The sequence below is a fragment of the Mus caroli genome, unplaced genomic scaffold (genome assembly GCF_978045245.1).
Source record: "Mus caroli unplaced genomic scaffold, Mus_caroli_1 scaffold_13, whole genome shotgun sequence".
Classification (NCBI taxonomy): Eukaryota; Metazoa; Chordata; class Mammalia; order Rodentia; family Muridae; genus Mus; species Mus caroli.
The window spans coordinates 86,651,486-86,677,451 of record NW_028227268.1 but is presented as its reverse complement, the minus strand read 5'-3'; the positions used below and the strand labels follow the sequence as shown (position 1 = coordinate 86,677,451).

The following is a 25,966-nucleotide window of genomic DNA, read 5'->3' as shown; positions in this document are numbered from 1 at the left end:
TGTGTTAGTCTCATTAGAAAGGGAAATTAGCCAGGCACCGTTCAGCTGTGCAGAAGGCATGCTGATCCTGAAAGCCTAATCCAACCCCCTGCCCCCAAGCTTTTCTTCATCACCTATGATGTTCACGGCCCTGCCACGTTGCTTAAAGGTTCATTATCCCCCACTTTAGACTGTGGTGCATGCAAAGCTCTGTGCACCCATATCCTGTCTCATTACCCAGCCCAGAACTAGGTGGGCATAGCTCTGGACTCAGTGTGAGGCTCAGTGATTTCTGCTGTTCTCCACCACATTCTCCTCCGCATCTCTTCATATAGTAAGAGCTTGCTTTGATCAATGGGGCTCTCTACTGACTTCTCCCCGCCGTGTTGCCTTCTGCAAGCCACTCTAAGCCTGTTTCTATCACCCTCACGGAGTCCTGAGTCCTTGCACTGTGACCTGCTGTCAGCTCTTGGAGACTCCAGCTTTCTTTCTGCGATGGTACTAAACCCCCGTGCCTCTTCCTGTTGCCTTCTGCAAGCCACTCTAAACCTGTTTCTATCACCCTCCCAGAGCCCTGAGTCCTTGCACTGTGACCTGCTGTCAGCTCTTGGAGACTCCAGCTTTCTTTCTGCCATGGTACTAAACCCCCGTGCCTCTTCCGCGTCACGTGGTTATGTTGTTCTTCCTTCGGTTTTTTATCTCATGACTCACTTCCTCAGAGAAATCATCTCTGGTCACATCTTGTTTATTTTCTAGGACTGTGCTTCTATCCTTGAGAACTGTCTTCCTGGCTGGCGGTAGTACTTTCTTGGTCTATGATTGATACTTTGTTTCTATTCTAGCCTCTTCCTTGGTTCCATGTCTCCTTCATTCACTCATCCGCACACTCTTTGTGGACCTTACTCCAGTATCTGCCCCAGTGCCTGGTCTCTAACAGGTATTTACTAAGTCTCTGTCAAATGTGTGACTTTCATGGACCATGAAGGGTTAAGGTGTTAATGATCTCCTATTTATCTAGCACGTTTGGTCTCCCTAGGGATAGCAAAAGAAGAAATTTCAGTCTGACACACAATAAATATTTATGGCACACTTAGTAAAAACAAGCTTTAATAGACAGACAAGGCAGCCTTGCTGGGACAGAGCATCATCCTCCAACGCTCCTGGCCTTCATCAGCTTTCAGGCTGGCAGGCTTCTGCCCAGTACTAACATGGCCACTTTCCTTTTCGTAGGGGAACAAGACCAGAGGGCATCTTTGATTTTACTACTCTTAGCAGCACTCAGCTTTGGCTAACTATGGTAACTTCCTGAGTCGTGCTTGGAAATTCAGAGACTGAGACAGATTAGAGGGTCCAGAGAATCAAGGCAAAAATCACTAGAAACAACTATAATTCTCAAAAATAACACTAAGTGATAAGGCGTATGATGACAATTGAAACTTCCTGATGAACTCAACAGGAATACTGTGTCTCTGTGACTCTGCCTGATGTACGCTGGAGAAGATTTATGCTTCTGCAGGGGAGGGGGGCTTCGGGGCTTTATCCTGCATTGATTAACAGCATGGCTATTCTAGGCTATTTGGGACAAGTAAGCTACCTTGTTTACTGCCTAGCCTAGCACATTCATTTATGATAGCTTTGCACAGATGATGTCCCAGAGACACTTTCTAGTGCACTTGAGAATTTCGATTAATAAATAATAAACTTAAGTGATTTATTGCAGGTATTATGCTGTTTTCTCCACAGAAACCCTCAACATGGCTGTTCAGTGAATGGACAATCGGGAGCAATCATCAAGTGGCTGTTACCTCCTGTGTCTTCCTGATAAGAGCTCTGCCACAGCCTCCTGCTTCTCTGACTAAGAGCCCACAAGGACAGCCCAACTGGGGAGTCCTCAGAAATAGCCCCCCCCAGGCATATGAATACCTAGTTCCAAATAAAATCAAGCAGAGGACCCAGAAAACTTCCAAGAAATGAGCTCTATGCCTCCCCCCACTGGAAAAGGTACACAAAAGAATAGTTTGGGCTAGCCATTAAACCTACCACCCCAAATTGATGTCAAATACTTTGTGAAAATAAATAGATAGAGAAAGAGATTAAGTGATCTTGAAAGTTGTATATGTGGATTTATTTGTGTATTCAATATATATGTATGCATTCATATATATATGTATATATGTGTATCTATATTTATAGAGAAGGATTTATTAATTTCTGGGGTTATTAAATAATCTATAAACTAAGTTTGTCTATAGATTCTCTTATTCATTTATTATAAAAATATAGTCATATATTTACTATTATCTATTACTGATGATAGATAGATGATGGATATATAGTTATAGATAGGTAGATTATTGGATAAATAAATGGATAAAATAAGTCCCAAGCTTATTTTGCTCACAGTTTTTAAATATGGTTATTTTGCTTACAGTTTTATTTATGGTAGTTGAGCTCTTTTATGAGAATGAGAATGTATGAGAGAAACAATCTGTATTCTTGCTCATTCTTCATTCTTAGGGTCGGTGGAACTACAAGAGCCATAAGTGATCACCACTTAACCAAAACAGAGAGTGATCTCTGACTTGGTGGTGGAACAAGAATATTGATGTGATATTTTGCTCCTAAGAAGATAAGAGTTGCCAGAGAGCCTGTCAGCGACGTGGGTCAAAGCTCAGTGTCTCCAGTACACAACACAGACTACACAGTGCACAGTACAATTCAGGAGAGTAGCTGACCTCTCCTGTACATGCACTTTCATGGATCTCCAAGCTGGGTACCATTCACTGTACCATATGCTGGTGTCTTTAAGTAACCCATTACACAGAAATTAAATATCTTGTGACAGATTGTTTTGACAGTGAGGAGAAAAAAAGAAAGCAGGACAGAGTGGGAGCGATTTAATTTTTTTTTTTTTAAATGCATTTGACTGAAGGCAAAACGTTAGGTAGATGTTAATTTAACAGATGTCTAGTTTTGCATCATCAGCCTGAAACGGGCCATTGCTGGCAAGCCTTCCCACCACATCGCAACACAAAATCCTCTCCAATCCACGGGGATCTGTCTTTCACAACCTTCCAAGTGAGCCATTTTTATTCAAAGGAAAATGCCTGAAATTACCCAGGGAAGATGCTAACACCTGGCAATAGTTTTGAAGGCGGAGTCCATGAATGCACAGAGGTATAATGGAAGGAAAGAGAGCTCACAGCAACTTTTCAGCTGAGAGAAAACACAGAGGAAATGTATTCACAACAAGAAAACAGCTAACACATCACAAAGTTACTGTGTGATGAAACACACCCCCACGCTCACTGGTGGAGGCTTCTGGGCTGTACATAGAGCATCTGTGTCCATCAAATCTAAACTTTAATCTGCCTGAGAAAGGTAACTCAAGGCCTGTTTTTTCCAGGTACCTTCTCTTCTGTAAGGTCCCATGCAGCCATATCAGGTTGCATCAGCCTAATACTTCAAGAGTTAGGCTAATATCGGATTTATTTATAACTGAGGAACAGCCAAATGGGTAACAGTCCACTCCTGTCAAAATGTTAGGTTTGGTTAATTAAACATAATTAATTTGGATTTTTATACACATATTCGCAATTATTTGGACCCCAAAATTTTCTTCCAACCATGGCACTGTATTTTTTAGAATGAAGGCACTCACATGAGTCTTGTGTGGTTTAGGTGTGTGGGAACCTAGGAAAACAAAACAAAGGATAACAGATTTGGGGGTAGTGACATGGCATCCTCAGCCTTTTCAAGTCAAGGAGGTGTTGCTATTCACCCACTGGTGGGTTCTGTGGGAGGGTCCAAACGTCACTCTCCTGTGATTGGCTGAGTGGAAATAGCATCACAGCATGGTCCTCAGCCCAGCTCTTATTGCATCAGACATTTCTAGAAAATAAAGAGGTATAATAGCAGGGGGTGTGGGGTTTGACAGCAGACTTCTACTCTGAATGGTTAATGACCTATTCTTCAGATCAAAGGCTTCTATGTAGTTCTGTAGGGTTATTAATTAGCACTACTTATTTTCATGCACAGCTCATATAATAAAGCATTTTATTCTCAGTAAACCCAAACTTTCATTGTTCCTCCTGTGCAATACCCCAGCTTTCCAACAACTGCAAAATGCATGAGCTGCTCCTGGTTGTGTGTGAGTGTGTAGCCATTTGATTCAGCAATTTTTATTTTTAGGTATTTAAAGTAAATGGTCTATATCTTGTTTTCTGACAGAATATGGCAAAAGGCCATCTTTAAGGGCTGAGAGAGATTAATGATATTATGGCAACCTTTAGAGAATGAAGCAAAATTGGTCTAGTCTCCAAGCAATTCAACATAAGGATAGTGCATGTGTGTGCGTGTTCCTGTGTGTGCGCACACACACCTGCATGTGCCTCTGTGACATGTAATAAATACCGAGTTGCAGAACACCGTCCCCAGGTGATAACCGTTTTACTTTACAAACATCTCAACCAACCATGGGGAATGTAGAAATTAGCCTTGTGAATTCAAAGATGCAAAGATGCATATTAGAGAACAAAATTCAAAAGGGAGGCAGACAGTTTACACCAATACACACTCCTTCTCATGAGAGCAATACCAAGTCAAGGACATGATCTGAAATTGAAAAAAATTGGTAGGGAAAAATTTTAAGCTACTGTGGGACTACAAAAAGAATAAAAAATTCTGTCAACACAAAAGACCCCTTTCTCCCTCTCTGAAATTCTAATCCAGTAATCATGTCTGCCTTCTGAAGCATCTTTCATCTGCCTATCTCAAAGTCCTTTATGGTATTAAACACTCACTGAATCCCTGAGGTGGGTAAAATTATTCTAGTCATTTTTACAAATGTATCTATTCTTTCAACCCTCTTATTCCAAGCAGTGATAAGTCTAGGAATAAAATATCGAGAATCGATGAATGACCACAGTCCTTATTCCTTTAACCTGCATTGTAATTACTTAGGGGAACATTCCTTGATTCGCTCTGGGAAAGTGCTGAGATGAATTGAATGTAAGGTTTTGATTTGTTGTAAATCATCTTAATATATGCCAACTGGTTTTGTTCCTATCCTTCCTACCTTCTCCCTTTGTCACTTAAATTGGAAGGATTGAAGAATATGTTGGAAGTGTAATAATAATAATAATTATAATAATAATAAACAATGAAGAAAACTAGGAATAATTCAAAGGCAAAGGAAAAATGAGTCTTGGAGCTTATTTTCACATCTTCACATCTTAGAGAAAAGTAGACACTACACTATTTTCCTCGTGACCTTGATGAAGACCTAAGACCTTTATGATATAGTTCAAGACAAGGTTAAATTATGTAAACACCAAAGTTCTGCTGTGTAGTATATGAATCCAAATTTAGAGCCAAACTAGTTTTATGTTTTGGCACAAATCTGATTTATGATCTAAAAGGAAAAGAATTAAGATAAATATTTCAAAATATTTCTGAAAACTAAAGTGTACTGAGAAGCATTGATGAAGCCAGACAGCTTTTTATTCCCTTGAAGAGAAAACACCCTGCTCATCTTCCAGTGCCAGAGAGATGATGATTTAACAACAACAGCAACACAAACTGTTAGGATGCTTAATCTTGAACTTGACTGGCTTGAGAATCACCTAAGAGATGGCTGAAGTAGTGTTGTGTCTCTAAGAGTGTTTTCAGGCTGGATCATCTGGAGGAAAAGGGAGCTACCCTGAATGTGGGCAGTATCCTTTGAAGACTAAGCAAGGAGGAGACCTGCTGAGCCATGCATAAGCCCTGCTTCCTAACACTTCCCACCTACTAAGAAGTGAGGAATCTCTCTGTTACATGGTTCTGCCTTCACCATTTTCTGCTTTCAAGCACACAGAGCTTACCAAGAAGCAACTTTGAAACAAAGAACCAAAAGAAATATTTTCTTCCTTATATTCTTTCTTAATCTAACAGAGGCCATAAATGCAGCTAATATAGGGACAACCTTCAAGGTTAAGTCCCAGTAAAATGACCTGTGCTCTGAACATCTTGTTAGTTATGGTTGCATCAGATGTGAACACTGTAACAGGGGAAGATGTAGAACTTTTATATTCACATTATCCAGGAGGTGAGGCCAGTATGATGAGAGAGCTGCTTCTTATGGGGAAGGGGGAGAGAAATATGACCTCAATGAGCCTAAGTTGTATAATCGCACACTGGAGTTGACAGAGAAGGTAGCACAGTCTTTGAATGTGAAAATCTCAGCTTTCAAGAAATGTGATGCTAGGTTGTCATTATTCCTACCTCTCTGTTTTAATGTCATTCCTGCCAATGTCTCTCCATAGGACACCAAAATCATTACACTAGTAAATGCAGGCACCTGTTCACCACCAATCCTACCTGTTCCCCCCACCCCCTGAGGATTACATCTCAAAGAATATTTACCTCCTGTGAAACCTTCTGTCATTTCTGTGTTCCATTCAGCAGTTAGCAAAGGCTTACCATTAGTCATCAGAGGGGAAATCTGAGTTAACCACAGCTCCAACTCCCGTTCTCCAGAAAGTTACCTTTCAAGTCAGAGACCGAGGCTCTGACAACAAGTTCATGGTCTAGGGCTCTTAGGTATATTGTGTCATTTGTGGCAGACCCTTCTAGGAAGTGATGACTCACAAGGTGCAGAGATATTTTAAAAGTCAGATATGTAGTTCTGGTAGCTAACACCAAAAAGAGGATGTTAGATGTCTAACCCGACAGCACATGATAGGAGTCACTTGTTTTTCAGGTGTTCCCCTCTGGGTATCCCAGTATGCATGGCAAGTATGTAAAGACTGGAGGAAAAATAATGGGTTCAAATCCATTTTTGCCAAGTTCTAGCCCATTAACTTTGATGTTTAAGTTTCTCTGAGTCTCGTGTTGCCACCTATTACTTGCAGCTGTGTATTTCCTAACAAATGAGAGTGTTCTGAACAATGAATACATTGATTTCTGTGTAACAGGCACCACAAACCTTCTTCTATCCTGGCCATTAGTCTACATGGTGATTACAGTCCTCTCCTTTATGGCAGTCTATTCTTTTTCTTAACAGTGTTATTTCTATCAGGGGTATAGGTAGCTTGTCAAACCTTCTGCACATGGGGATAATTTACTTGTGGAGTATAGAAGCTATCTCTGACCAGAAGTCTGGGCAGTAGATAGAACTGAGATGTGTATGCCCAAATCTGGGAGAACGAATGCAGTGTGAGTACAGAGTACTTTAATATGGCCTAGTAAGGGTTCACAAACTTAGGATGCGCCCATGAAACCAGAAAAACATAAATACTATATGAAAGCACAAATCAGATTTTAGTGTAAATGGCTTCTGTTAATGTCTTTTATTATATCTGATGGGTAATGCACAATCAAGGCATCATATGTCCTTGAAGGTATAGAAATTAACTATGTCGGTTTTCTTCATCTGGAAATGCTAACAACTAAACTCTTCTGAGAAGGTTTCTCTAGTGGGACTGCTCTCCTTCATATCTGACTTTCATACACACACAGGTGCTTTGGTATTTTACTTTAAAGAGACTGGCTGGTCTTTGCTGCTAACTCTATGGTCTTAAGGTGGCCATTTAAAAAGATAATCAAACCCCCAAATTGCTTGAATTCAATCTTGGAAACGAAATACATGCCAGTATGTGTTAAGCATTCAACTACAGAAATTGTGGTTGGCCTGTCAAAAGTAATGTCATGTTTGCTTTAGGATGACCTATGGAGTGGTATCATGATGGGTTTACTGTGGACATTTACTAAGCTCAATGAGAATCATAGCACCTAGCTTTGGTTCAAACCTAGGCTTACTGGGCTCCAAATCCTTCACCTTTAGTGCAGCACAGCAATAATAGCCAGCTTAGCCGCAGAAATCAATTAGTAGCATTTAGAGAATATTTGCAGTAACTTTCAAAGGGGAGCTGAATAATTGCTATATCATATTATGGAAAGCGGGCTAGGTGTTTAGGGGCTAGTCTATTAAGAAAACTCAATGTTTGTAAAAAAAAAAATACCCTGCAATAGGAAGCATGGACTTATTTGAATACATGTTAATGTTATCCCCCCAACTCCAAACACATCCCTTCACAGGACATTTTACTGCTTGCAATTGTGTCTTATATTGTTGTATCTGTTTTCATTTAAACATTTTATGTCTCCCTATAGGATATCAGCTGTATGTGGGCAGGGGTTTGCTTTACTACTGTTGGCGCCCAGTGGCTGTCTTCCCACAGGCACACAGTACACATTTGATGAAAGCATGAATGAAAGACGAATAGATGAATGAAGACACAGCATAGTTATATATAAACTACACGCAGACGAGCCTGAATGTTTTAAAAGCCAAAGCCTCATGACACAAGAGATATAATAGAATAAAAGTGCCCCTGATGAGTTTCAGAGCAGATGATGTAAATTCAACCCTGCAATTGAACCTATACACACCCCATTGTAGCTATCAATATTTCCATGCTATAATATGATATTTTAAATGTACCCCTGGTATTATTATGCTAAATAGCACCATTGATTTTTTTTTTTTTTGCAATTTAATAGGCTGCTGGAATCTGCACAGCTAGGCAAGACATCCTCCTCTGTGGCCTTTCCATCATGATATACAGAAGTATCATGTTCTATGCAGACACTTCTCTTCTGGCTCCCATGTCTAGATCACTAAACCAGCAAACATTTATGCTTTATTTTACATGAGAGGGTCAAGTATACACAACCATGGGATGACTTCAGTGGCAAGTTCAGCTTGGTGATGGAGTTACCAAGCTGCGATTGATTGAAAGCTAGGTAGACTTTGCAATTTGAACTCTGTCTATCAAAAGGGGAGGTTGAAGTCCTAATGCATAGTACCTTATAAAGTAAATTTATTTGGAAATAGAGCCCCTATAGACATAGTTATTTCAATTAAAGTAAGATGACAGAGGTGAGGGTGAACCTTTAATCGAGTATGACTGGTGTCATAATACAATGACAGTACAGGAGGAGAATGCCTCACAGTGACACACAGGTAGGTCATCAAAAGGAATAGATCAGAGGAGTACAATTCTAAGCCAAAAGAATACCAAGGTGTGGCACCAAAGCACCAGAAGCTAAGATGAGCCCAGAAAGGATTCTCCCTTATAGACTTCAAAGCAAGTGTGGTCCTACTGAAATCTTAACTTTGGTCTTCTAGCTTCAAGGATTATGAGAAAATACATTTCTGCATTTTTAATCCCCTCAGTCTGTGATATTTCATCCTGATCACCCTATGAAATTGATGTAATAGAAATTGCACCCCATATAGAAGAGAGAAAAAAACCCCATATTTTAGGATTATGTTTTTTTACCCTGCCAGAAAGTGGTACCAACAATCCAGGAAGTCTTTTCCAATTTGTATGATGATGACACCATGCGGAGAAGAAAGTAACCCACCCATTTGATGCTTCTTAGTAAACCTGAACTCTTAAGCTAGATAAGAAGCCTATATTCCATCGCACTTTCTGGAGGCCACTGTCAGCCAGGTCTCAGGAATTTCTGATTCAGCGATACTAGATGACAACTGAAAAAAGGTATCTCTGTCCGTCTCCTGAGGATGCTCATCAAGTTGGTCTAGTGACATTACTTTCTGAACTGTTGCACCGAACCAATCAGCCTCTACTGAAGCTCAGAGAGGATTCTAGTCACCGACTGATCCAAAACCAGGAAAATAACTGCTCTGTTGACCTAGAAGCTTCTGAGTTTGTGAACCATTGGTCCACAGGAAAAAATAACTAAAACCTCACGTCACGCTGGCCATCTGATCTTCTACTGCAAACAAGCTTACATCAACAGGAAGAAAATAAGAATATGACAGCAAGCATCTTAGTTACTAAAGCAAGTTTTTATAAAGAGGGCTGGTGAAGTGGGGATCTTCCCCTCTCTTTCAGCTTCCCTGATACCACGCCCCCAGTCACATACCCAGATCTGTAGCAGACTCCTTGCTAAAACCATCTTCCCTTCTTGTGCTTCTTGTTCATGGGAACCCACAGGCCACTCAGGCCAGGGAAGCAGGTAGAACAACTTTATACCTTCACTTATCTCTCAGCTCCTCCACATCTAATCACCTAGTGTCCTCCTCAGTTTTGCAGCAGACTGTCTGCTGAGGCTGACTTCCCCAGCCATCTCCAGTGGATCACACAGATCTTCCTGCCCCAACCTTCCCTTCCACCTTCTCATTGCTTGGTTTCAGCTCCAAGATCCAGCAGGCACTCCCTAGGAACCCACAGGCCACTCTCCCCAGGAAAATGAGCAATTAGGTTAACTGCATATCTTCGCCTCTGCCCATTCCTCCAAGACCAGTCACCCCAATCTAATCCCAGCTTGGTAGCAGAACTTCTGCTGTCCTTCTCCTTGCTCTCTACTCCCATTCTCAGGTGACTTGGCAGATCCTGGTGGAAAACTTCACTTTCCTCAGTCCTGTAGACTCCCCTGAGTCCATACTTGTTTCTAAGTCTCAGCTACCAATACCTAGAAATACATTTTACCTAGAAACTCCAGTGGCTACACTATTAGAATCCCAGAAGAATTTCCTCCCAGGCAACACACACCTGTCACACTGTCCCAAGAACCAGAGAGGGAAACAAAAACTAAGGAACAAAACACCCACCCAACAAAGACAAGACCAGATATCAGCACCTAGAATTACAATCTTCCCCCAGATGCCTAGACGCCAGCATAAAAGCACAATCAATAACAGCCAGGACAATATGTCTCCACTAGAGCCCAGCAACCCTTACACAGCGGGCCTGAAGCATTGCAACAGAGCTGAAGCACAAGAAATAGACCTTAAAATAGTCTTTATGATTATAATAGAGGTCCTTAAAAAGGAAATGAATAAATCCCTTAAAGATGTCTATGAAAACACAAGCAAACTGTAGAAATGAATAAAACTGTTCAAAACCTGAAAGTGGAAAGACAATCAATAAAGAAAACCCAAACTGAGGAAAATCTAGAAATAATGAAGGATTGAAATGAAATCAGGGAAACATCACCTATAACAACAACCTCAAATAATATAAAAGACCTTGAGTTATGTCTAACCAAGCAAGTGAAAGTCCTATATAATAAGAACTTCATCACATTGAAAAAGATATCAGAATGTGGAAAGATCTGCCGTATTTATGGATTGGTAAGATTAACACTGTAAAAATCACCATCTTACTAAAAGCTATGTACAGATTTAATACATTCCAATAAAAATTCAAACCCAACTCTTCACAGATCTTGAAAAAGACTTTTTTTGTAGCTGCATATGAAAACATAAAAAGAAAAGCCAATAACATCTAAAACAGTCCTGAATCATAAAATACTTCAGGAGGTATAATCACTCCCAATTTCAAGTTGTAGTTCAGAGCTGTAATAATAAAAACAGCATGGTATTAGCACACACAAAAAGACATCACAATGAAATCAAATCAAAGACACAGATATGAATCCAAACATCTGTGAACACCCACATTTTAATAAAGAGCCCAGAAATACAAACTCTTTTTTTTCTTTTTTCTTTTTTTGACAAAGACATTATTTTCAACAAATGGTGCTGGTCAAATTTGAATGGTTACATGTAGAAGAATCCAAACGTATCCACACTTAACACCCTGAACAAAACAATTCTAAATATATCAAAGACCTCATCAGAAGACCTGATGATACACTGGGGCTGGAGAGATGGCTCAGAGGGTTAGTGCACTGGCTGCTCTTCCAGAGGTCCTGAGTTCAAATCCCAGCATCCACAAGGTAGCTATAATGATCATTTATAATGACATCTGCTGCCCTCTTCTGCCCATACCAGTACACATGCAGACAGAACATTGCATACATAACAAATACACCCTAAACAGTTTTGATTTTTAGTTTAACAGACCAGATTCACTGAACCTGATAGAAGAGAACTTGGGGAATAGCGTTGAACTCATTGGCATCAGAAAAATATTTCCAAACAGAACATTGCTAGCATAGGCACTAAGCTCAACAATTAATAAACAAAGCTTCAACTGAAAAGAATCTGCAAGGCAAAGAATAGCATCATTCAGACACCATAGCAGTCTATAGAATGGGAAATGATTCTTTTTACCAACTACACATCCAATTGAGGGCTAGTATGAAAAACATATAAATAACTAAATGAAATAAATTTCAAGAGCACAAACAACCCAGTTTACAAAGTGGGTACATATATGTTATATACGTTCATATATGAACCTGGAATATTCAGAAGAGGAAGCTCAAATAACTGAGGAACACATAAAGAAATGGTTAACATCTTAGCCATCAGGGAAATGCAAATCAAAACTGCGCTGAGATTTCTTCTTACACCTGTCAGAATGACTATGATGAATAGATCAATAACAAGTGTGACAGCTCATACTGGTAAGGATGTGGAATAAAGGGAACACTCACTCATCTATTGTAGTGGGAGTATCAACTTGTACAACCTATTAAAATCATGGTAGTGGCTCCTCAGATGAGATTCAATCTAATTCAAATCCAGCCATACGATTTCTGGGCATATACCTGGAGGAAGCATCATCTTCTCTCAGAGACACTTGTGCAACCATGTTCATTGCTGCTCTATTCCTAATATCTAAAGATTGGAAATAACCTAGATGTTTCTCAACAGAAGAATGGACAAAGAGAATGTAGTACATTTGTATAATGGAGTATTACTCAGATATTAAAAAAAATCATGAAATTCACAAGTAAACAGGTGAAAGTAGAAAAAAATTACTCTGAGTGAAGTATCCAAGATCCAGAAAAACAAACATTGTTTATGTATTTGCTAATATGTAGATATTAAGTCAATTAATTGATGGCAACCAAGCTGCAAATCACAGAATCACAGAGGACAGGTATAGAGTAAGGGAATGGGGGAGGGGTAGGAAGATATATCTCATTGAGAAAGAAAATAGAAGAGTTATGGATGGATGTGGGGGCCTGGGACAGGAGGATTACGTGAAGGAGGGGAAGAGGAGAAGGGAACAAGGGAGGTATACAGGGAAAACAGCTAAAATCAAGGGTCATTTGAGGGGTACTATGGAAATCTAATAGAGTAGAAGTTTCCTAAAACAATCTACATATCAAGGCCATCTAAATGGAATCTCCAAGTAATGAGGGAGACAGAGCCCTAACTGGCCATCTTTTGTCACCAAATGAAGCTTCCATTGCTGCTTAGATTTTTTTTTTTTTTTTACATCTAATTGAGTTGATGGTCAAAGGTGTTCTTTGGAAATCCCTAAAGAACCCAGGATGTTGTGAAGACATTTGTAGGTTGCTTTCTATAAACCGATGCCAAGGTCCCACTGTTGAAGGTGGTGCCTACATAGAGCCTTCACTTCTACATTGTAGTGTCTTTGGTAAAGGAAGGTACTCTGCATGTTACCAAAAGAGAAACCTAAATGTCAAGCCAGTCACAAACCTTTTAATTTAAAATTGTGTCTTGCTTGAAATAAATTCTACGGCAATGGTAGCTCAAAGCCTGTGGGAGCAACCAATGAATATCGGATTAGCTTAAGTCTCAGTCCACAAGATGGAATTCATACTAGAAACTGCTTGAGTGACCAGGAACCTGAGACTAGATAGCACAGGGACCTAGGGGGAAAAAAACCCCAATACTACTATTCTAAACCCAGAACCAAAGAAAAAAAGATCAATCAAAATCCAAACAGAAACCCATAGCAATAAAATGATCCCTTATGAAATCAGCTATATGCATAGATCAATGCTTTATTCAGCCAGCATTAAAGGAGCTTCCTGGAAACATGTACAGAGACCCACAGCTAGACAGGTATTATGCAGAGACTGAGAGACCTTGGAACACTGAGATGTCTTCCACAGGGAGAAGAGACAGAAATTGTGTAAAAGCCAAAGGAGGATACCAAGAAAACAAGGTCCTCTAAATCAACCTTATCAAAGCGTACAAGAACTCACAGAGACTGAACATGGCCTCCAGGGGTGTATAGCTGGTCAACTGCACCTATATTATGGCTTCCAGTTTAGTGTTTTTATTCTATTCCTGAGTGTAAAAAACAAGTGTATCTCTTATTCTTGTGCTTTCTCTTGGACCCTTTTTCTTCTGTGTGTTTATTGTTCAATTCCAATGTGTTCATTTTTCTTGTACCATATTATATTATTCTATACTATACTATACTATACTATACATCACATCATATCATAATTATTATCCCTTAGAAACCTGTTAGTATTCTAATGAGATACAAAAATATCTGGTTAGGAGGAGAAATGGGAAGGAAGTGGGAGGAAGAGACATAGGGAAGGTTGTAAACAGAACATATTGTGTAAGAAAAGAATCTATTTGCAATTAAAATACTATATATTCAAAGGGGGAAAAGAAGTCAAAAGAAGAGAAAGAAAGGTTTTACTGCGCTCACCATCATGGTAGAGAATTCAAGACAAGCAAAAGATGGAGCAGAAAGAATCCTGAATCAGGAAAAAAAAAACTATATATATATATATATATATATATATATATATATATATATATATTTGCTCAGTTTATCTCCTTTAGATTTAGTCCAGGACCCAAGCCCACAGGAAGAGTATGGACAACCACACTTCCCTCCTTATGCAACTGTATCAAGGGAATAGTAGCTGGGCATGCTGAAAGGCTAACCTATTCTACATGGTCCCATAGAAATGTGCCCAGGGTCTATTTTCTGGGTGATTCTGAACCCTGTCAAGTTGACAATTATTACAAACAAGCACAGAGGGGACAAATATAAAGTCCTTATTTGGGTGGGAAGTGTGGTAGCAACAGTCATGATATTATCATATAGGCTTTTAAGTTTTTAGAAACATGTGACATTGTAGCATAACCAACTCATTTTCCCATTTGACAAAGGCCCCAAGATCTTTTTTAAACTTTTAGGTTTCTACAAATCATTTGGAAAATACAGCAGCATTTAAAGCCAGTCAGAAGCAGTAGGGGACTAGTCAGATAATCAGCTGTATTTTCTCTACTAAGAGCCCTGTTTCTGGTGGTTCTACAGATCAAACAGACCATGTGAAGTTCTAACAGTAAACTCCAGGACAGATTATGTTTATACACCCGTGTGCTCCAATGCAGAGATGCTCTGAAATAGATGGAGTGGCATCCTCCACCTGAGTAGCGGGATCCTTTCTCTTCAATAAGCAGAACCTTTCAGGTGACTGGCATTCTCTATTTGTAGTTATAGTCAAGATCTCACTTCTTTCTCATAGGGATTTTTCCAACATGGTGGGAACTCCCATCCCCTCGTGAGAGATGGTGAGAGAGGTAAGGAATGCTGGCTTGCTCCATGGATTGACAGCACATCCTTCCATCTGCTTCAAGGTCAGTCTCCACCTACAGCTTCCCTAAATACAACTTGCCTACATCCCTGATTAGTTCCAGGCTGAGTGGGCATAGTAAATATATGGAGTGGCCAGTGACTAACGGGGCTTTTCTGTCCTCCCCGTAAGCATCACCCAGCACAAGGACTACTTACAGTTGAGGGAGTGTGACCACACACTCCTGCGACTATGATGCCACTTCTCCTGACTTTCATTTCAGGCATGCAAAATCAATAGCATTTAGAAATATTTCCCTAATGCTCATTGTTTCAGAGAAAATATATTAATTCTGCTTGCAGCCATCAGAGGAATTAAATGGAGAACATTAGGTCTTCCATTAAAAGCCTTAGTTTCAATCTCTTTAATACTTTGCAGTGTTTGTTTCCCAAGAACCTATAATACAATTTGAAGTATGAGCAAATTTCAATGTGGATATACAGACTCTATGAGCCAAGCCTACTATTTACATCACCGACATTTGTGGTGTGTATGTGCTTGTACATGTTGCTTTTAGTTTTTTATTAAAACTCCACGTTTCTCTTAAACAGGGAGTTTGTTTTAGCTTACAGAGGAAAATTTGAAGTTTACAATTTGCTCCAACTTACTCCTTGAAGAATAAATACCTCATCCTCTAATTGTTTTTAACTTATAAGAAATAAGCTCCCTGTGGGATTTAATGAGTTGCCCACCACTGACTCCACAGGATACAGTCAACAAATTTAATATGTATATACTTAATGATAGATCTGACAGCTGTGAATTGTAAATAGAAATTTGGTGTAACAGAGATTTTTACAAGAGAGAAGAAGAATAACATTTTTGGAATTTCCATTAGCAATAAGTTTCCCTGACTCCTTTTTTTTTTTTATTCTCATTTTATTATGAGAAGATATGCTTTGGGGCACTTGGGGGACAAGACAGAGATGAAGTACGATACTAAAAGGACAAAAATTCTCTATTGAGATGATTTTATTTTAGTATCATTGATCTTGTTGTCCATCTAATTGATGAAATGTGTGGAAACTACTATTCTTCCCGGTTGGGAGCCACTCAGTCCACCACCTAGGAAACTCCGGGAGGAAGGGGGAAGGGGGAACTGCACACACACAAAGGCAGCCATCTTTGTTTTGCATCTAGGAAAAGGTAAGACCAGCAACACAGTGAGTCACGCATCAGATGATGGACTTTCTGTAAATAATTTGATTCATTACTAAAGACCTCAGTTTGTATATACTTCTGAAGAGATTCATAATTCCTCTATGATAAGTGGAAGCTAGGAAATGTCAAGGCACCGCCCAGAGTCACCCAGGCAACAAATTAAGGAACTGATCACTTGACTCCAACAGCTACCCTGGTGTATGAAGATATTTTACTTTCTTTTAGGAATGGGCATATTGTTCCCACAAAGGGCCACTGTAGGCAACAAGGAACATAGGCTCTCCGTAAGCTCTGCTCAGCTCTGCCATTGGACCACGTGAGTGCAGCCTCACAAAGAACTTAAACAAGCGAACTGGGCTGTATGCAAATACAACTTACTTTTTTTTTGGACAATAGAACCTGAATTTAATTGAATTTTCATGTGCTGTATTTATTATCCTCCCTGACCATTTAAGAATGAAAATAATGTTTGGAATCTCTAGCTATATAACAACAAACAGTACACATGGCCAAAAGGAAACTCACAAATCTGCCCTGGAAGTCCTGGCATTGGAATCACTGTTAATTCCTTAAGTGCTTGGAGGGCACAAGGTAACTTTATAAGCAAACAGTTCTGGGAGGCTCTCCCACGATGCCTACAATGGAGCATGTTCCTGCCTAAGGTCTGGGGACTTAACTGAACAGGTAGCTTTACCAGCATCATCTTGATAACTTTGCATTCCTTGCTGCCTTTTATTCTGGAGACCAAATTTCCTCCATTGCTGTAATTTAATGTTTTTTTCAAAGAAAAAAAATAAAAGTTGTATCACTTAAAGTTACTGTACCTTAACAAATGCACCGGAAGTGGCAGTGCTTTTGCATGCATGGAAGCTCAAAGCCTCAGCAACTCCCATGAGCGATTAATCTTCTAACACTAATTAGATATTTGCTAATTAGCGTCTGATGTGTGAAATGAAAAAACATTTTGAAGCTGAAATGAATAGGGTCTAGAAAGATAGGGCTATATTCCAGTTCCCCCTTTTCCATATTATTATCATATTTCATAAATATTAATAAGATCACATGACGCCAGCCGCTCTATAAAATTATCTCTCTGAATGAAGGCTTTTGTTCACTATAATAGGGATGTGTCAATATTTTGCATATGGAAGAAAGCACTCGATGAAGGAAAACATTTTTTCCCTCAATGTTAAAGAGATGTCATGTCTCACGAATCACTTTTATGGTTGATCATCCACTCCTACTTTTTTAACTTGGGTCTCTTCTTCCCATAAAAATGGGAAGAAAATCTTTCTTCAAACCACTTCCCTTCTCCTTCCATACACTTTAATCCTGCCTTGGTTTTAAAGAAACCTTAACAGAATGGAAAATATTTTAAACCTGTGCTTCTGCATTGGGAAAAGCAGAAGTCATTGTAGAATGGTTGATATCAATGAGACATATATAAAAGAGAGACATTTGAGTTTCATTAATCGTGTGCATGAGGACAATCCTAAAAATAACTCTATATGCCTCGTTTAAACACACACACATGCACACACACACATGCACACACACACACACACACACACACACACACACGCACATGCACAGAGAACTAGATAGAGATTTCAGTGCTTACTTCTCATGTGCAGGCTATAATATTCAAGTCATAAATATTAAGTCATGCTGTATCCTCTAAATGTAACATTTTGATTTGGAATATAGCTCAAGTGAAAGTCTATATTAAACATTCCTGGTTCTTTCTCAAAAAAAGGAGATCTATAATAATAACCTATTTCAGTCAGTGTGAGATTTATTTTTTTTTCAAAAAGCAACTCACCTGTGAATGCTGGTCATATCACAAATTATATCTAATTACAGCATTGATACAGTAATTTGCAATGATAGCTAAGCTCAAGTTGACAAAGGTGACATTGGAACATAATGACGATGAGATTATCATTCTCTTAGGCTGACATTTTGTGATTATAATAATGCTGATCGAGATTATTAACACCATAATGAAAGCAAAGTCCCAAACTCTACAGAAAAGAGATCACAGTAAGATGAACAGAGTGAGTCAGAGCTGATTTCCCATTTTCTCTCTTGCATCGGTATGATTTTTTCTTCTAGTACAAAATGAGGCACACTCCTTAGTCCCAGAGACCCATGGAAACTGCAATTGACAGACAATCTACTCTATCCACAAACACAACTCTCTGCTTTTCAAAGCTGGAAATAGAGGATAAGGTCATGGATGCCAATTTATCCATTTGCACTGGGGATTGTTTTCCGATTGGCGTTGAGGTTGATGGTCAGTTCCCCTGTGCAATACCCCTGTGTGCTATCTGTTTTGGGGGCTGCCAGGATGCTCAGCTTGAAATCAGTGGCGCTCCCAAAGCTCTCCACTGTTCTAGACACCAAGCGAATGGGAATAGTCTGGCAGACATTGCCGTTTCACTTATCGTTAAGTGAGAATAAAACCAGACAGCTTTTAATTACCAACAACAGAGAAATGAGTCAAGGGGAATCATACTCAATCAAGACATCACCAGTCAATCCAGCAGGCTGCCTGGCTAAACTTGGGAAATGAACCATGTTCTCTACTCTGCTCAGATGAGATTATTTAAATGGTATCAGGTTCAAAGTATCTGATGAGACTTGTAACTCCAGCTGAATTCAGAATCTAATTTCAAACAGTGACACTAAGTATGTCTCAATTATTTGAAATCGCCTTCTCAACTACACATATAATTTTAAATTTGGTTTTCATCAATCCATGGAGTTTGGGGTCTTAAATTATCATCATTGATTTATAGATACTCACCTGGAAGCAGTTGAAAAAAGGCTCTGGGTAGGTCAGACACAATTGTCCCATTTTGTCAATGCAGCAAGATATGAAGTGACAGGTTTGGACTATAATTTCTGCCACCTAATTGGAAGTTTCCCATTATCCGACACTGTCCCACATTCAGAAATATTTGAAAAGATTCCTTCCTTCCTTAAAGTGGAAGATGACTGCTTGTTTTACAGTTCAGTCAAGTCTTAAGGCTTCGTGATCGACCCCTTTTGTCTTCAAGACATGCACTTCAAGGTATGTGACAATGGGAATGACCCAGTGTCCTCAATATCTGATTCTTCAATAAATCCTTCATTTCATTTGCAATTTTGATCCCTCCACAGTCAAAAGTGATGATACCTATTTAGGACATAATATTGCCTACCCACCCCACCCCCAGAAGAAACTATAACTTTACTCTCTGCAACATACATGGGAAGATAGAGGAAGACAAAGGAGCCAGAAAGTAACTTGTTACTGTATCCAAGGTTAATATAAGAAATAGAAAGTCATACTCTTGTTCTGGAGATAAGAAAGTCCAGCATTAATGGGCTGGCAGATTTCATGGGTGATGAAGCCCTCATTCCCTGCTTCTAGCATGGTGCCTTTTTGCTATGTCTGTTGAATCAGATAAACACTGGGCATTCACATGGCAGAAGGCAGCAGGACAAAAGGATCTAAGTCGGTTCTTCTAAAAGGCACTAATCCACTGATGGGGGACAGCACAGATGAGAGTCACTCCCAGGAAGATCCATCTCTTAATACCACCATATGGCATTTAGGTTTCAATAGGAATTTTAAGGAGGATACATCTAAATCCAAACATGGCTTTAGTGAACATCCTAAGTGAGCATCCATATGTTCTGCACTTCCTCTGGACACTCTTTTCTTACCCATGCCTTTGCCTTTTCAGTGTTGGAGTTTCCTTTCAGTCTCACTACCATTTTGTTAGCTTTATCATATTTTTTTCTCAGTTTCTAATTTCTCCAAGGCCCTGACACTTATGTAACTCTTTTCTTTTGAGGTACAGAAGAAGAGAAAGTCAAATTTTACTGACTGTGCTTGAGCCATCAAGTGGCTTGGATATCATATTACCAGATGTTCCAGACTCCTAACGCTCAAGACTCTAAGCAACAGACCTGGTTGTTCTTATTGGGGCTCTATAGATAGACACAACCAGAGAAGGGGACTGGAAAGCTGTTTGAGCTTGGAGTTTCGCACATTGTAGATCTTTGTAAATTGAAAACAAGAGAGTTATTTTTGGGGAGAGGGTAATTTCATTTAATATAAAATTGCTGAATGTACAATATGTTATTACTTGTCAAACATTCAAGAGAGAAGGAATCACATACTAGGAGGAAAAGAATTAACCGAAACTTACAGAAAATTGTTATATTATATCTTGTTTTGGGCTTCCCATGTTCTACCGAAGACAGAGATGACATCAGGGAGAGGGACTCAAGAGCAACAGAGAAACAAATTGAGTGAATAGAAAGGAAGTAGAAATATCCTTAGCTAGCTGGAATTAACCACTCTCTTCCATTATATACACCAAAGTAGTCAAGAGAAAAAAAAATTCTGTCATGTGACTCTATTGCTCAAATTCCCTTCCTTTATTTCTTACTAAAAGTAAGTTTCAGGTTGCTTTCTTGACCTATAACATAGTGATCCCAGATAACCACATTATAAGTTAAAGATTCAAATAAACAGTCAATTTTGGGGGGACATACTTACAATAAAAACAAGATAAAATCAAAATTAAACAAAACAGAAAAAAAAACCACAACTTGCTAATTCTATAAATTCAATCACATCTCCAACCCAGCTCCAGTATTCTTTTGATGTTTCATGTCTATGAATTTCTCTAAAGTGGTTTTCAGGTTCTTTGAAACATAGAAGGAGATGTTTTCTTGTTCCCACACGTGGCTCCCCATGCCTCTCTTCCCTGGAATGCTCCTCTTATTTTTCTCTCCCTACTCAGCTAAGCACGACTCCACAGCCTGGCAAAGAGTAGTCTTAGTCCCCGAGTCCTTATTGCTTTGAGACATCTCCACTGTTCTCATTTTTCATTTGACAAATAACCATTACTTTTTTCTCTAAACATTTTGACAGCAATGGCAGAGTAGCATCTTTAGGTTATCTAGCAATTATCTCTGCTCGACCACTCACTCATGCTCCATTTATGTCTTCTAGACACACCTGTTGATTCTGCAAGGCATGCTTCTTCCAGTCTCTGGGTGCTTAGTTCTTTGTCTGAGACCATTAGTGGAGCAAGTGAGAGAATCAGAGTTTGAGAAATTGTTAAGTACCACTTTAAATGTACACAGTGGTACATGCCTGTAATTCTAGCATTTGGAGGTAGAAAATCAGGAGTTTAGTGTCAGTCTCAAACATACAGTGAGTTTGAAACTAGAGTGAGCTATATGAGATCTTGTTTTTTTTTAAAACAAACAAACAAACAAACAAAAAACCTGAACAACAACCCAAACACAAAGCCAACTAACCAACCATCACTAGCAACAACTTAGATTCCGATGCTATATTGTTGATTTTTCTCAGTTTCCTACCAGTGTGTGTGTGTGTGTGTGTGTGTGTGTGTGTGTGTGTGTGTGTGACTTCAGTTCTTTCTTCCATTTCCTTGAGCTCTACCCCACCTCTGCTGACCAAGAACAACTACCTGTTCAGTTTCTCTACACATAGCATTTTGAAGCATCTGCTACATGCACAGATCTTGAGCTTGTCAAAGATACCTTCTTAAGACTTTGAACCCAGTCCCTCCAAATTCAGCAATAACTGCTGAAAAGTATATTGTATTGTTTGTTTGCTTCTTAGGTTGTTAATTTCCTGATTCCAACCTTTCATTTTCACCAATTCTAGGCCTTTTCTCTAAGCAATAGTTTTAAATATTCCAGTTTTGTATTTACTTGTCTTTTCCAATGGGTCTTATCTACTTTTATGTTCAGTAGTTAAGGTACTTCAAGCTATTATCCAAGCCTACCATTTCATAATTAGCATTTCCTAATTCTCATCAGAAATTGCTAGATTTTAGGTATAGGTTGAAGACCTCAGAATTGATCATGAGTAATTTTGCTCCACATTCTTCCTACTAGACAGTCTATGAATGCTAAAGGCCCAGCTACATATTATATCATCCAGCCTAGATTATCTACTATTTTTCAGGATACTTTATAGATGTGTATAAATGTATCATATTGTGTAGTGTGTGTGTGTGTGTGTGTGTGTGTGTGTGTGTGTGTAATATCGCGTTGGATGCACTAATATGACATGAAACAAGTTTTATGGTCTGACACTCATAGCTAAATTACTCAACATTTTAAATATTCAGTATGTTATCTTAAAAGTAGGAAAATATTAACTCCCAACTTATGGCATAAACACAAGATGAATGGAACAATATAGACCAATCTAGGCAGTTGTGTGGCTATGATTGAAGAAAACTTAAAAGTAAAGGTGCATTGGAGAAAATTGATTATTCCCTAGCAGATATCAGTTTCAAATAGCTCCCCCTTTTTTAAAACTTTTTTTTTGTAATTTTTATTAGATATTTTCTTTATTTACATTTCAAATAATCTAGATTTCCTAGTTTCCCCTCTGAAAATCCCCTATCTCCTTCCCCCTCCCCCTGCTCCCTAACCTACGCTCTCCCACTCCTGGTCCTGGCATTCCCCTACACTGGGGCATAGAGCCTTCACAGGAGCAAGGGCCTCTTCTCCCATTGATGACCGACTAGGCCATCCTCTGCTACAAATATAGCTAGAGCCACAAGTTTCACCATGTGTTTTGTTTGATTGGTGGTATAGTTCCAAGGAGCTCTGAGGGAAGTGGTTAGTTCATACTGATGTTCCTCCTATGGGGCTTCAGTCCACTTCAGCTCCCTGGGTATTTCTCTGGCTCCTTCACTGGGGACCTTGTGCTCCGTCCAATGGATGACTATGAGCATCCACTTCTATATTTTCCAGGCACTAGCAGAGCCTTGCAGGAGACAGCTATACAGGCTCCTGTCAGCAGGCTCTTGTTGGCATCTGCCTAGTGTCTGGGTTTGGTGGTTGTTTATGGGGTGGATCCCCAAGTGGGGCAGTCTCTGGATGGTCATTCCTTCAGGCTCTGCTCTGAACTTTGTCTCTGTAACTCCATCCATGGGTATCAAATAGCTTCTTAATTAGGGTTGGCACCTTGTTTCTATCCCTACTCCCAGTGTTGTGACCTTATCTGTCTTGAATGTATGCAAGTCTTTTCTATGCTTCCAGGGTCTCTGTGAGCTCCTATGTGCATAAGATCTGTGGATAAGTGAGAAACACTCTTTCTCCACTATTTAGAATCTAACATAATCTAACTTATAGTATAAGTGAGCTTGTTAGCTGTATAGTAATGTTTATTAATGTTCAACTGCAAAGAGAAACATGAGCGCTAATGGCTATCACAGGAGAACTTACTGATCATTATTTACTACAAGAAAGGGAAAACAAGCCCAGTGATGTTGAAACATAATTTACTAACAAATAAGAATCCCACTTTCATGAACAATCATAAAGTTAAACTCACACAAGCAGGGAAAAGGATGAAGATGGCCAGTGCTGGTTAGGTGAGAAGGGATGATCAAACAGTCCCACCTTTCAATAAGTCCTGAAAATCTATTGTACAGCATGGCGTCTGTGGTAAATAAAATGTAATATATTTTAATATTGTTCAGTGGATCTAACACACACACACACATTTGTGAGTTATTGCATATGGCAGTTAGTTTGATTTGAGCCATTTCACAGTATTCACACATCTTGAAATACCATATTGCGTACTGTAAATACATCTGATTTTTATTTGTTAATTATACATTAATAAAGCTGAGGGAATAAAATAAAATTTAAAGCGATAACATAAATTGATCATATAGTCACACACACAAAATTAAAGGAGACTGTGGCTCTTAGAAACAACTTGAAAGACAATTGGATGTGTGAACATAAAGAGATACACAAAATGTATGTGTGTGTGTGTGTGTGTGTGTGTGTGTGTGTGTGTGTGCTGGTTTCTGCAGTACTAGGGATAGAACCTATGGCCTAACCAACACTAGGCAAGCACTTTACTAGTGAGTTCTAACTGAACCTGATATATATCTGTATATTCTAGTAGAAAAAGTAACAGCCATCCAGAACTCTCTGAGAAGGAAAGGGGAAAAAGAAGTATATAATCCCCTCAGAAATATAGGAAGACACTGTCTCAGTTGCTTCGAATGTTTAACAAGATTTGTAAACAGAATATTAGATGTCCTGTGATGCCCTGGTGTCATTTATTTGAAGGCAGTAAGTGAAACCTCTTTAGGCGCCTGTGCAGCTCACAGTCATGGACTTGTATATTGCTGTTTCCCTCTCGCTCGAGCTGTGTACCCTCTTCAGTCTCCTCCACTCCGACGGAGGACTTAATGCAGTTAGATTGCTCGTGGGCTTCTAGCGGGACCACTTCAAATGATATTACTTCCATTTGCGACGTGCATCACCAGCAGCGCTCACATTTGAAGGGAACAGTAAACAGACATCTAAGTCGGCTTGCTGGAAGAGAAGCCCCGCTTCCCACTGAAAAGGAAGCCAGCGACAGGGCTATGAATTTGTCAATTTCGTAAACAGCGCGGCTGTATCACTCTGGACCACACCTGATTGAGGCTCTGGAGAGGCCCAAGATTGCTGTGAGCTCGCAGGATGTGGAGGGACCTCCTTCAAGGATCAGAAGTCAATTTTGACGGTAAGGGATCGATGTAGTGAGACTGAATGCTTTAATCAGGGCTTTCTGCTGATAACTATCATTTCTCAAGGAATTCCACTCTGTGCCAAAAAGAAGGACCAGGCAAGGATCTACCTACCACATAGAGGTCCTTGAAGATTAAATGACACTGTGGCTAAAAGAGAGAACTAAGGAAAGGATGACTTCTTTTATTCACATAACTCATAGTTTTATGTTATTCGCAGGCAACTTCTTGGGTAGTCTTTCCCGAAGGTTTTATTCCTTACGTTAAAAGAATATACAGCAGCAGCCTTCCCAATCTCTATGAGCAACTTGTTTTTAAAAGAAAATTTCTAGTCTGCCTCAGACATTGCAATACAATGCAAACAGTTATATAAATGGCATGCGTTGTGCTAATATAGAATTCTCTCAAATGGTCCCAGATTTTTGCGTTGCTCTGTGTAACTCAGTGTGGACATGAAGGCTAGCCATCAAACTGAGTATCCTTGCTTGGGACACATTCTGCAGTATACACTGTAGAGGGTATTTGAATGAAAATGCACCCTCATAGGATCACAGGGAGTGGCATTAGCTGAAAGGGTGAAACCAAGTGGTCTCTCATTAGAGTAGATGTGGCCTTCTTGATGGAAGTGGGTCACTGGAGGGAGGCTTTAAGGCTTCAGAAGCCCCAGCCAGGCCTAGAATCTCTCTTTCTCTTACTGCTGCCTGCAGATCCAGATATACAACTCTCAAGTCACTAAACCTCCGAGCTGCAAGCCAGCCCCAATTCCATACTTTCCTTTAGAAGAGTTGCAGTATGTGCTCCCTTTGGCAGCACATATACTAAATTGGAACAATACAGAGAAGATTAGCATGGCTCCAGCACAAGGACGATATGCAAATTCCTGAAGTATTCCATTTTTTTAA

At 39.5% G+C, this 25,966-nt stretch overlaps 1 protein-coding gene and 1 non-coding gene across 9 annotated transcripts in view; one reads left to right on the top strand and one right to left on the bottom strand.

Moving 5' to 3' along the window:
• Tenm2 (teneurin transmembrane protein 2) overlaps positions 1 to 25,966 on the bottom strand; it is a 1,223,220-nt gene that overhangs the window by 687,293 nt on the left and 509,961 nt on the right. The gene's annotated exons all lie outside the window — the stretch shown is intronic.
• On the top strand, positions 25,859 to 25,964 carry LOC115032597 (U6 spliceosomal RNA). The gene has a single exon (XR_003838242.1). It is a non-coding gene; the product is annotated as a U6 spliceosomal RNA (small nuclear RNA).